Here is a 12,745-nt window from a genome sequence, read left to right as displayed (position 1 = left end):
AGTTTGATATTTTAGTGTATATGTATTCTCACATTTAACGCGAGTTTAGCATAAAGGTAAATGAAAAAAATCCAAGTCATAAATATATGAAATGGATAAATGGATCGCTGTTTAACGTTCAGAAGCAAATTCAAAGCATATTCAGGACGAGAACATGTTTACGGGATGCGAAGATGAACTATTTTATATTGTACTTGATCGACACGCTGTAACAATTTTTTGCTTGCTAGTTTAAAAGGTAACCGTCTGCATGAAGACATGTTATCCTATCCCGACACATTATTCGGACTGCAAGTCTACCAGTCTTTCCTCTTTCTTACTACCCAATGCTACGTGCGTACTGAAGAATCAGCAAATACTATTTGTTTGTTTCATACGGGAGGGGTTCATTCCAACGACATGTCGCACTCGAGGGCGAACACGCTACCACAAAACCACCAAGGAGGTTTCATGGAATGGAAAAATAAAGATTGGAAAATGATAAGACAAAAAATTGATGCATTTTCACAATGAAAACATTTTTTTTTAATTTCATGAAAAACAAACAAATTTTCACATTTAAATAAATATTACACACTCAAAAATATATGTATAATACATGTATCATAAATAATTATTTTACAGACCCGCTGTAAGCATAATTTCTAATAAATCAAACTAAAATAAACAAAAACAAAAAAGGCTTTGAGTAAACCCTCATATTCATACCCTCACTCTCAATCCCATTTGAAAAGATAAGGCGACTATGGAAATTCTAAAACTCATTCAAATCAGACAATAAAATAGGAAATAAACAACAGATAAGTTCTACAGATTCGGTGCAAGTTTCGTTTAAATCCTGTCCGATTACGGTTAAAGGAGAGAGATACTAATCCATGAGAAGAAGCCTATATATAAAATCCCAACACCTCTTATAGATTTGGTAGGGTAGGAGTTTTGCTTTGGGAAATCACAATAAGCAACGAAAACAAATTGGATGCGTACAAAGAAAAGTTCGAAGAGACAAGTTAACGTATGGATGAAGTACTGTCACAATGATCACTATATTTGCAGTTCTAAGCAAGTGTGGGAGTATAATAAACTGAATGAAAATGTCAAGTTTCTGTAATATTTAAATATTTGCTTTATCCTTTGGAAGTATTTTCTCAGGTATATATCTGTATACATGTTTTTTGAGATTCCATTGTTCTTAATTCTATTGTATACAGGAACCAACTAGATTCCGCATCTGGAATAAAAAAAAACACATTCAATCAGAATTTGATATCCATATATTATGTATACATTCTTTGTACTATTTTAAAAGCTCATCAACCTTCTTGTAAGTAAAATTAAAAGTAAAATGGGAGAATTAATACCAAACGTGATTATTGGCTAATCCTCATGACATTCGTTAATTGAGATATTACGTCGTTTCAATTTGGAGAAAGGGTGTTACAATTTTAGAAGCTCATTAACTTTCTATCAATACTTATCTAATATAATAGAAATCGGATTTTCCAAGTGTGATTAGGCATTGATTAACTCTGAGTTTGACATAAAAATTAACTTGTTGACATGTTGTGTTTCGTCTTCATTGTCTTTGACACATGCGTGTTACATTAATAAATTGTCCTGAGCATTTCAGACAAAGTAATCAGGCAATCAATAATTCGTTATAACCAATATCTAATATATATCTAAACTTTTTATAAAAATAATGCAATAGCCAGGATATTTTTTTCATTTGTTTTAGCACGTGGTTTAAGATTGCATGCTCTGGTACATTTTAAAGCTAAGCCTCGACTTCAAAATTCAACTTACTCTCCGGTGTGAGCCAAGACTCCGTGTTGAAGGCCGTAATTTGGACTATATGTATAATGGTTTACTTCTACAAATTGGTACTTGGATGGAGAGTTGTCTCATTGGCACTCATATCACATATTCTTATATTTAATTAATCTTTAGGTGACACATAAATACAAATGTTATGCTATAGTTGCTCATTTATAAATCAAACTTAAGTTAATATAGTTAATACGTTCCGTGTACTTTGTAGAATGTATCTTTATCATTTCATAAACAGTTTCTTTAAAAAAAAGATATTCAGAAAGTACTTACTCTTAAATATTGTTCCGGCCCAACAGTTTCATAAACCAACCGTAATCGTCAAACCTTAAAAGAGAAATATATCCATTAGCAGATTTAAAACAATTATTCTTGAATTCCATGCTTGGTCAGTAAAAATTCCTAAAAGCATTGAATTAGAATAAAAAGATACAAAGTAAACACTATCATTTGGTGTTAAAAAATATCTGAAAACCAGTAAGCTGTGTAGGAAGATGATAACCCGTTTTTTTTTTAAAAAGTCATTAAAGTCATAAATCGTTTGAGAGAAAACAAATCCGGGTTACAAACTAAACTGAGGGAAACATATAAGAGGAAAAAAGAAACACTGAAGTGCAACAAAAAGAAACCACATTGCAACACATACAGAATCTAACTATTAGATACACCTGCAATTTTCCTGACTTGACACAAGACATTTTAAGAAAACATCGTGGGTTGAACATGGTTTTACGGCTAGCCAAACCTCGCGCTGAGATAACAAGAGATGCAAAAAAATATTAGGTTTGTAAGTAGCTCTAAAATTCACTTTTAAAAAGATATTCACTGGTTCACGAGGAAAACTTGAACAAACAAATTGAAACACATCACCGTTGTTTCATTGGACGTAAATTGGGGAGGGGTATTCACTATTTAATTCTTATACGAACTCTGATTAAACATATGCATTGCTGAACATGGACATGCTCAGAACATGGACATGCTCAGAACATGGAAATGCTCAGAACATGGACATGCTCAGAACATGGCTGAAATTTTATAAGTTCATATTTAAAACGAGCAAAAAGTATAAGAGATGCGAAATATTCTAAAGGGACTGAAACTCGGAAGTCGAAAAAAAAAACCAACAACGCCATGGCAATATAAGAGAAAAAGACTTAAAGACGAACAATAGTACACAAAACACAACATAGAAAAACCAAAGACTGGGCAACACGAACCTAACTAAACACCGGTAGTGATCTCAGGTGCCCCGGAAGGAGAAAGAGATCCTTCTCCACATGTGTCGCCTGACAAGTTGCTCATGTAAGTACATACCCGATGATAAGTATAGTATAAGATAAGTCACATTACTTTATGTAGGTAAATTTTAAGACAACATTTTTGAAATAGAAATGAATGAAAGCAATTTATTACACCATTATAACTTTGAGAAAGATTCTCTTTCGTTTGGCTTAACGCTTTTTTGCTAAATCACATTCAAAGGAAAACTTCCGCTTCAATAATTTCAAAGGAGTGTATACTATAAATGGATTAAATTCATAAATGTACTAAAAGTCATGCATAAAGTCTTGATTGTGAAGATAGTTAATTGTGAAGCATACAGGAAAGGTCAAAGACGTGCTGATTAACAAATCAACTAAGTTTGTTAACATCATGACAATTTACCTTAGAATTTATCACACTGCAAGTATGCTTCGTTAAAGTTAAGTCTCTGATTAAAATTCTATTATCCTTTATAATTTTTCATACGTATGAACTATATTCACTTCATTTAGTTTGTATTACAAATACGGATAATGAGTCTCATTGCTGAAGACCGTACAGAGACCTTTTATAGTTGCTTGTATCTTCTCGTTTGAACTCTGGTATATAGTTGTCTCATTTGCAATTATACCACAACTCATATTCTGCCGCCACAAATTAGTCAATAGAGCTGAGAGTGGAGTTTAAACACACACGAATCAATCTCCTTATTTATATATAGAAAAAGCAGCAAATATTTATCTTTTTAATGTTTTGTTAAACACATCAGGCTCTACAATAGATAGGACGTTTCAAACTGCAGCATTCTAGGTGTAGTTTCTCAAATGTGTGACTGTAAATGAATTTCACAACAGCGCTAGCTAGCTTGAGCGATTAATAGCATTACAATATTCACAATATATGGTATACAAAAATGAATTCTGTTTCAGTTCTTTCGATAAAAAGACGATAAATCGAAAACTACAATTTCAGCACCTTGCTAATTTAAATGCTTGTAGTACTATTTTATATGCATAATTTTCATAGTATTGAATTTGTACTTCAATTAAGTTGTTTCATACTTTTATTGTTTAGTACAACTATTTGCTCCTGTCCACTCTATTTGAAAACAATATTATATATTTCTTGTACATTCAAAGAACAATAAATAATGGAGGTACTACATATGCACTGCTGTGAAAATGTAGTACTTAAAAGTAAAAAAAGTACACATCCAAAAGTAACTGTGTAGTCTAGGATGTGTAACACTATTATATCACAAGTGCAATTCTTGTTTATTAATGAAAGCCATACGGTGACCTGTTGTTTCTAAAATCCACGACATGTGTTCTTAACTATATCAAAAATGGTGCAGCACCTCCCTAAATATGAGGTAAAAGGAATCAGTCACGAGGCTCAGCATTCTTTTATAAATTGCTTATAAAGTCCATCGGTAAATATCTATAGTCTTTAATTTATACCAAGTGTATATACCAAGTGTATAATCAAAACTTTTCTTTATTAGGCTTCTTAAGAAGGAGATGTCACATGATTGTCAATGAGACAACTCACCATCAGAGACCAAATGATGTAGAAATAAAAAAAAAACACTAAAGAATATAATAAATCTTGATTTCTAAAATGTCTTGATGGGTGTTTCCCAAATTCATAGGTCAAACATCCGATCACACAAGTGATACGCATTATTCATGTAAAAGTATGGAAGCAAATAAAATGAGTATACTTACGAGATGCCCCGTAAATCTGAACTATGTGGATGAAATGCTCGCTTAGAATTTCTTTTGTAAGGATTTATACTTCGTTTTGACCAAGGTCCTAAATATCTTTGAGGGCACTCTGGAGGACAGCCGTTTCCATTACTGAAAAAAAGCATATAAAAGTTAATCAATACCATATGAGTGAAAGGTGCTGTGGGATATATATCAACGAAGCAGCAATGCAGCTACACAATAAAAATGAAGACATAACGAGAACATTCTGAAAATTTGACATAATCTTTCAGATGTCATTATTCAAATTAAGATATTCTTTGCAATTTGTAATGTTATGATTTGTATTTTTAGCTGGAGCGACAATAGAAGATTTTGGTTGGATAAAACAATGATTTTTTTTTTAAACTTTGTAAACTTTGTTTAAAATAAGGTTCAATTCACAAATTGATTTCAGAAGTTTTGTTAAAAATACAAATTCGAAGATTAACTGAGAAACATCATGGCTAAAAAAAAATCTACAAAAAACAAAACGCAAACAAGTAAAAAAATACAAAGTAAACCAATGACTGAGGAGTGTTGCCAATGTGTTTCAGAAAAGTTAAGAACGGATGGTGACGTCAAATGCTAAGTGGATGTTATACCTAAGATTTTTCCAATATAAGCTAAAAGAGCATGTTTGTCTCTTTTTGTTTTATGTTTACATCGAAAATGTAACGGTTTTAGCTTTATGTAACTATAAATAGGAAAATTTAAATATATCAGGCATGCTTAGTGATTGATTCTAATCTTGTATCAAAATTTGACAGTAATCTCTTAAATTATATATACAAGTATATTATTCTGTTTATCAGTGATTTGTCGAAAGCTTATAACGTTCTATTAGGCTATCAGTATCTCGGACTATGCATGAATACATTGTTTTTGCAAACCCTTAATCAAGTCACGATGTTTAGGGTTAAATAAAATTCTCATGTATTTATCTTAAAACTATAGGAACAAATATCTAAGGTATAATGTATAAAATATTATGCGATTTCAGTATGGTGACATTATATACAGAATTTATTTATGAATGCTAGTTATAAAGAGAAGTGTAACTATTAGAATATAAAAATGCATCCATTTGTTTCCTTCAGGAGTGAACTCCAGAAATTTATGATATAGAAAAGTTTTTTGGAGTTCCTTTTGAAAAATGGTCATTCGTTTAAAGCTGGGGTCAAGCAATCTTTATTTGTCTTTGTAAAATGTCAGCCATTGCTTGTTGTCAAGACATTGTCGATGATATCGCATCAACACGAATTGAAATAGCATAGAAACATATACCGCTCCTAACATTTTCTACTATATTTACTTTAAAAATTTAATTTAATTTAATTTAATTGTAATAAAAAAAAAAACGTTTTCAAATATCAAAATATCGAAAAATATTCAATTCGCGTTCGATCTACAAGAACAGTTAACTCAGGCACAACGCGTATACATTCGTGAATTAATGTTTTATTCGGTCTATATACACGACCATTACACGGATTAGTAATGATATTCGCTTTAATGTGTGAATGGAAAGCTGTAATATGAAATTTTCAGTTTACTGGATTTACAAACGAGTGGTAAATTTAATGTTTAGGTTTCAAAATCAAATGTGTATTGAAGCCCATTTTAAAGCATTTAAGACTTCAATTTCATGATTAAGGTTTTAAAAAGAGCCTTTATTTATTCTTTCAAAACTTGGAATTACTTATCTCTTATTCATTTCATAATGACGTTTGTTTATACATTGTTTTTCAGATTTATATGAATTAAATTTATTATGTCAATTTGAATCCCTCATGTACATGATCATATACACAATTGTGCGTCCTACTATGGAAGGCGGGAATAATAAACGTAATATGCTTTCAGTCCAAAAGTCCGACACATCTTCCTGAAATACTTTTAATTAGGCACCATATGTGAGAGGCAAAATTTTGAAAATTGAACATCAACAATTGTTCGCCACATGAAAACCAAAAGGCTAATGACAAGAAGTTTGAGTACTGAATATTTGTTTAAAAACAGTAACATTTTCATGATTATACAGACGCGTTGCAGTACTACACATTTAACCAGCTTAGCTGATCCTTTTTCAACTGATTTGTATATTTCTTTCTTATGTTGTACTGTTATAGGTTAGGGGGAGGGGGATCCGGCTAACATGTTTAACCAAATATGTATGCATGTGCCTGTTCTAAGTCAGGCGCCTATAATTCATTGGTTGTCGTTTGTATATATGTTACTAGTACGTATTTGTTTATCGTTAATTTTTAAAAAATAAATAAGGCCGTTAGTTTTCTCGTTTGAATTGTTTAACATTGTCATTTCGGAGCCTTTTATAGCTGACTATGCGGTATGGGCCTTGCTCATTGTTGACGGCCGTACGGTGATCTATAGTTGTTAATTTCTGTTTTATTTTCGTAAGGTTTTGCTAAATACCACCAAGGTTCTCTTTTCTCGGGGTAGACAATTGTTAGTATTTCGAAAATTAATGTGTGAGCAAAGCAAACAGACACAATAGGTAAAAATGTCAAAAATGTGTGTACTGCAGTCAACATTGTATTACAATCATAATCACTATAAAACAAACTAGCGGTAACAGGAACATAGCCTTAGGATGCACATATTTAGTTTGATTTTTTTTAATAGCTTTAAATAAACATTAATGACATTAACAGGAATGTGCTCTTTATGACAAATGTGCATTCGAACATAATTGGTTATCTTAGAATCCAATGCTTTAATTTGTGAAGAGCAGCTGCAGACAGACAATACATTACTTCATTACTGAATTACGTGTCGGATAAAGATGAGGCTTCCTTTTTACGATTTTAAAATTGATGATCCAGACTTAATTATCATTTTACTTTACAATGCAAGAACTAACTTACGTTTCATGCATGACACATTGGGAAACACATATATATGGAAGTGTTTAACGACCTTGACTGGCTTTTCAGCCTTCGCACGGTCGGCTTGGGAAACACAATGTAATTCCTCATTTTAAAAAGGTAGTGATGGGGACAATTTGGTACGTCATGGTTATCTTGCTGATTTCAAAGCTAATGGACATTCAACAGTGATTTCAAAAACTTGACTTCTTATCAGTTACGAACTCGGTTAGTGGATAATAAAAATTATAATTCTTATTCAATATTAAAACCCAGCATCGTCTGGTCCCTTTTTGTTGTTTATGTTTTTCAGCCTTTTTTCAACTGATTTTCGTAGTTTTGTTCCTATGTTATGTTGTTATACCACTGTCCCAGGTTGGGGTAGGGCTATAGTAGTGAGCGCTCACAGACCTGTTTCACCCCGCCAAATTCTTTATGTGCCTTCCCAAGCCAGCAGCCGATAGTTCAGTACTTGCGGTTGATTTATGTCTGCCATACTTGAGAATAGTATAAGGGAACTACCATTTAACTTCGTAGGTAGGGGAAAAGGGGGTAGGGGTATTTATTTTTAAAGATTCTGATTCCCAATTTGACGAAATTAATATTCTGGTCAAGCCGATGACAAAACAAATTATTCAGAATGCAGATTTCCCCCATACCTTATAGTGTTCTGTGATTTTGAAAAAAATAACTTGATTGATAGCATTGAAAAACTAAATAGAGTTGCAAAATAATTCTGATTTTGAAAAAAAAACAACCCCATACCCTTGAAGTTGCTCCCTAATAAACAGAACCAAAATGTATTTGCCTTTTTTCGAAGGTTGCGAATAACAGAGCAAATATATATACTGACTGGTATTAAGAGAGCGAACAAACTCTTTAAACGATCTTAAAGGAGAAACGGGTAGGTAAAGGGTCATTACAATTGCTTGATGAGTCGAACACATGGATAAGGTATAAATCTCATGTCAGAGAAATTCTATTTATAAGCCGCTTTGAAAAGGTTGCTTTTGAGTCGTCAAAAAGAGTGAATAATCAAATAATTGAACCGATAAAATCTTTGATTTGAATTATTTAAGGTCAAAATGCCATGCAATATAATTAAACAATCACTATGTTTTGCTTTCAAATGTTGAGCTAATTGGTAGTTTTCACTATTGTTCAGGCTTTCTTATATATAGTGTGACCGGCAATGGGAAACATTAAAATAAATGAGTATTTCACAACATATATAGTGTTTTAATACCGTAAACACGTATAATGCCACTGAAACCAGTACCATAAAGATTGTCTGAGCATATATGTAAAGAACTTTGTGTTTTAAAATAATTAGCATGAAAATGTTGAGCTTTTGAATGTGACATTGGGAATGTGGTATTCACTACTTATGAGATATCCGGGGAATTTCTCAATGAGACAACTTCCACCCTAACACCCCCCACACAAAAAGATTGTAAACGATTTTTACTATAACCAAGTGCACATACATTTTACCCAGCTCTTAATCTAATATCAGTCTACTGAAGAAATACAGGGAATAAAATTAACAAATAACCTAAGACACGCAAGCGACACACAATTCCTGAAAATGACAATAAAACACGAGGAAATGACTACTAATGTAATTCATACTGCAACCAAAACACTTCCTGTTGTACTGTTCTACCAAATATAGTAACAAAGTGGTAGTTCGTGCAATGTCGATTTCATGTCATGTCATGTTATTTTTCTTTTTAATTGGGGGTTCATTTAGGGATAAGCAAAACAGTTTTATCTTTGTGTGAGCTTTCTCAAAAATATAGTTTTAGCCATTTTAAGCTGCAGCATAAAAACAATAAAAAGAATAAAAGTTTAATGTAAACAATTATCGAAATAGGAGTGAATGGTTTTATGATATACATGAACATATGAAATGAGTATTATGAAAGGTGAGATGGATTCCTATAATCTTGAAGTGTTTTTATTTTCACACACATATCATTATTTATGGAACTTTAACGTTAAATGCTAATAATTTCATTCCAATTTATGCTCTGAATGGGATGGAGGAAGATGTCGAAATTTGGACTGCCACTACATTTTTTTTATTCCAATCATAAGGTCAGGGAACATAGTTATCGTCCTTTGAAATGGAGTCCCTAGTGTGGACAATGTAGAACTTGTAATTGTTTTTCATACACCTTCCAAGTTTATTTCTTCATATTTTATGAATACAATAACAAGAAAGGGGATGAAATAACATGTCAAACAATTTGTGGTATGATTTTATAGGCAAAGGAGTGATTAGGTCCTGTTTGTAAAGGTCAAAATTAGTATGTCTGAAGCACTTAATTTCAGAACCCCTAAAACATATAATTAACAGTATTTTCAGTTTGAGTTTGAGCCGGTAGACGTTTCTATAATTTTAAAAAACATTTGTCCCAAAAGTAGTACACTACTCTGTTTAAGATACCGCAGGTGCGATTTTTTCAATTTGAGTTTGTTTTTCAAAAAGAAATGACCTGCGAAATAGCTGTGCGCTCGGGCCTTATATGACCACAGCAGTACCGCCTTGTCTATATCAGTCGATAGTTTATCAGCAATATAACCGAAGGATCGGTACAATGTATTATATCAGACTTGACAAGTTTGACAATACGTATTGTTATTTTTTGTATATTTCGAAGTAATACTGAATACTTTACGAAGGGAACCAAACTAGGAATAGCAATACCCATGCATTTCGGTTATAAAAACGTATGAATTCCCATTCATTGAGCACGACACTTGTATCAGAAATGACCAATCAACGTCTACTTGAATACAATATGAATATAAGACTTGTGTCATTCAAATAAAGTGACACACACATCATGTGAATTCTCTTCATTGAACAATTGTACATTCATTGCAAGCAAACAACATCAATGCATATGTACGAAAACACAAATCAAATACAACGAAAAAACATAACAAATACAAATTTCTATGCGTATCCCATCTTTACAGTTCAAAGTGTGTGTGTTTTAGAGAATATCACTAAATTATCAGTATATAAAATAAGTAAGAAAACTTTTGTAAGCTAATGCGTACACATATACTGTGACTTCAAGATGGAGAACAGCAAAACAAGTTTTGTGATTGTGTACTTTTTTCTGTGTGTGTACTAAATTTGTGTCATGGATGGATACCCCATATCCTTTGTTTTAATATTACATATATAATTCCTTTAATTTAGTATATCCAAGTCATTTGCAATCTGGGGAGTAGTGGTCTCATTGTAAATCATATCACATATACTTATTTTTATACTGGGCACACACGAGTCTCTATTATAAAGATTTAAAATGATGAAATTATTTTTTAAGACTTTTGAGTTCAAAAACGAAAAAGATATACCTGTAACTCAAGACTTTGTGTCCGATGTTATCTAGGTTTAAACTTATGAAACTAATAAAATGTCATGTTTGAGGTGAAAAATGTAAAATTGAAACCTATAAGCAAAGTAACCATGGGGGAGCATTATTGAAGTCAGAAATGTTAATATTTAAATGAGATCTTTGAAAATTAACAGTCATAACCATTTTTTTTCTTAATTATGATATAAATGCATGTTAACTTACTAATCTAATTTTGTTATTATGTTTCACAAATAAATATAATATTACAACAGAGTACATGCTGAATGAGTTTGCACATAAAATCAAAAAGAGGCTTACCTATATGGTTCCAGTATGCTTGAAAAAATATATACAGTTAGCACTGTGTAGAACATTAAAAAAATAAATTAACAGAATCCGAAACAATTAATGGAACATTTCATTGAAAGTAATTATTTTCACACTTTGAAAAAAACAACCAAAAAATAAATATACTTACTTACAAATGTACTCACAAATAGCCAATATTTTTGGGTCCGTAGTTTGAGTTGCAGCACTACTATTTATACATAATAATGTTGTTAAAAATACCACATAAATTGAAAAGTTTATATTCATATTTTGCATTTCGTACGGCAGTTAGTTCACTATTTGTTGAAGTCTCAAAGAATCACCACTCTGGCATTGATCTTTTATAATTTTCAGGAATTAACTGCTTCCCAAAGCAACCAATCAGAATCGCAGACACAGACTATGTGGATGATAATTATGATACTAAAAATCAATGTTTTCTTCTGTGAAATGGTTTCCAAATTTTTAACTATGAAATAATTTATCCTTTTTCGTTTGATTTCGCCAGTATCATCACTAAGAAAGAAAATGAGAATTTAAACCTTACTGACAGTTCTTTTCTGTATAGACTTTTAATACATTAAAGGTGTAAACAAAGATAAATTTAAGGACCTATCGCGATGAGTTTACGTCCAAATAATTACAATCATGATCATGATGTTACAAATGTTTGGACGTCGTGGGAGAGATTTGTTAGTGCAGCTGATATTTGACAGTGTGGGGGAGGTTTTTTGGTCTGTATACGCGATAATAAGATATCATGAGTGGGATAAATTAGGGGCTTAATTCGTTGATAAACATTTGTTAATGACTTATTTGTACTTGATATTTGAAATAAATTATTATAAATAGAGAATTATCATGTATTGATGTAAAAGATTAAAACATGATACAACCATTACTATGAATATATGGAAGCGAAAGAAATCCATCCATTTGAAATATAGAAACTAAAAATACAAAAAAAAATAAGATAAATATATATATATATATATCTCATTGTATTGCATTTTATTTAAAATTTATATTTGTTTGTTTGTATTGCTTGACCCTTATGGGTGTAATTTTGCAATTGAGAGATATATAAGTGGTATAATATTATTTTTTTTTAGTTTTTTTTTAGTTGGAAAAGTCAACTTGAAATTAACATTTGAAAAATGTTTAATTATTCAAACCAATCAACACTGATACAGGATACCATTTTATGAGGTCATGCTGCAATTACGTTGCATGTTCTGGTCTTGTCGTGACGTAATATCATAAATGCAAACTTTATGTTAATTGAGTTGTTTTGCCAATGATTGTT

The 12,745-nt window shown here is 31.5% G+C and overlaps 1 long non-coding RNA gene across 1 annotated transcript; it reads right to left on the bottom strand.

Moving 5' to 3' along the window:
- Nucleotides 1-493: 493 nt before the first annotated feature.
- LOC134705434 (uncharacterized) lies at nucleotides 494-11,987 on the bottom strand. The gene is made up of 5 exons (XR_010105563.1): nucleotides 11,588-11,987; nucleotides 11,428-11,445; nucleotides 4,821-4,952; nucleotides 2,101-2,154; nucleotides 494-1,228 (listed from the first exon to the last, which is right to left on the bottom strand). It is a non-coding gene; the product is annotated as an uncharacterized LOC134705434 (long non-coding RNA).
- Between the last annotated feature and the right edge of the window lie 758 nt (nucleotides 11,988-12,745).

This window comes from Mytilus trossulus, chromosome 2 (genome assembly GCF_036588685.1).
Source record: "Mytilus trossulus isolate FHL-02 chromosome 2, PNRI_Mtr1.1.1.hap1, whole genome shotgun sequence".
Lineage (NCBI taxonomy): Eukaryota > Metazoa > Mollusca > Bivalvia > Mytilida > Mytilidae > Mytilus > Mytilus trossulus.
Note: the sequence above shows the minus strand (reverse complement) of the source record. Positions and strands in the feature narration are given on the sequence as shown.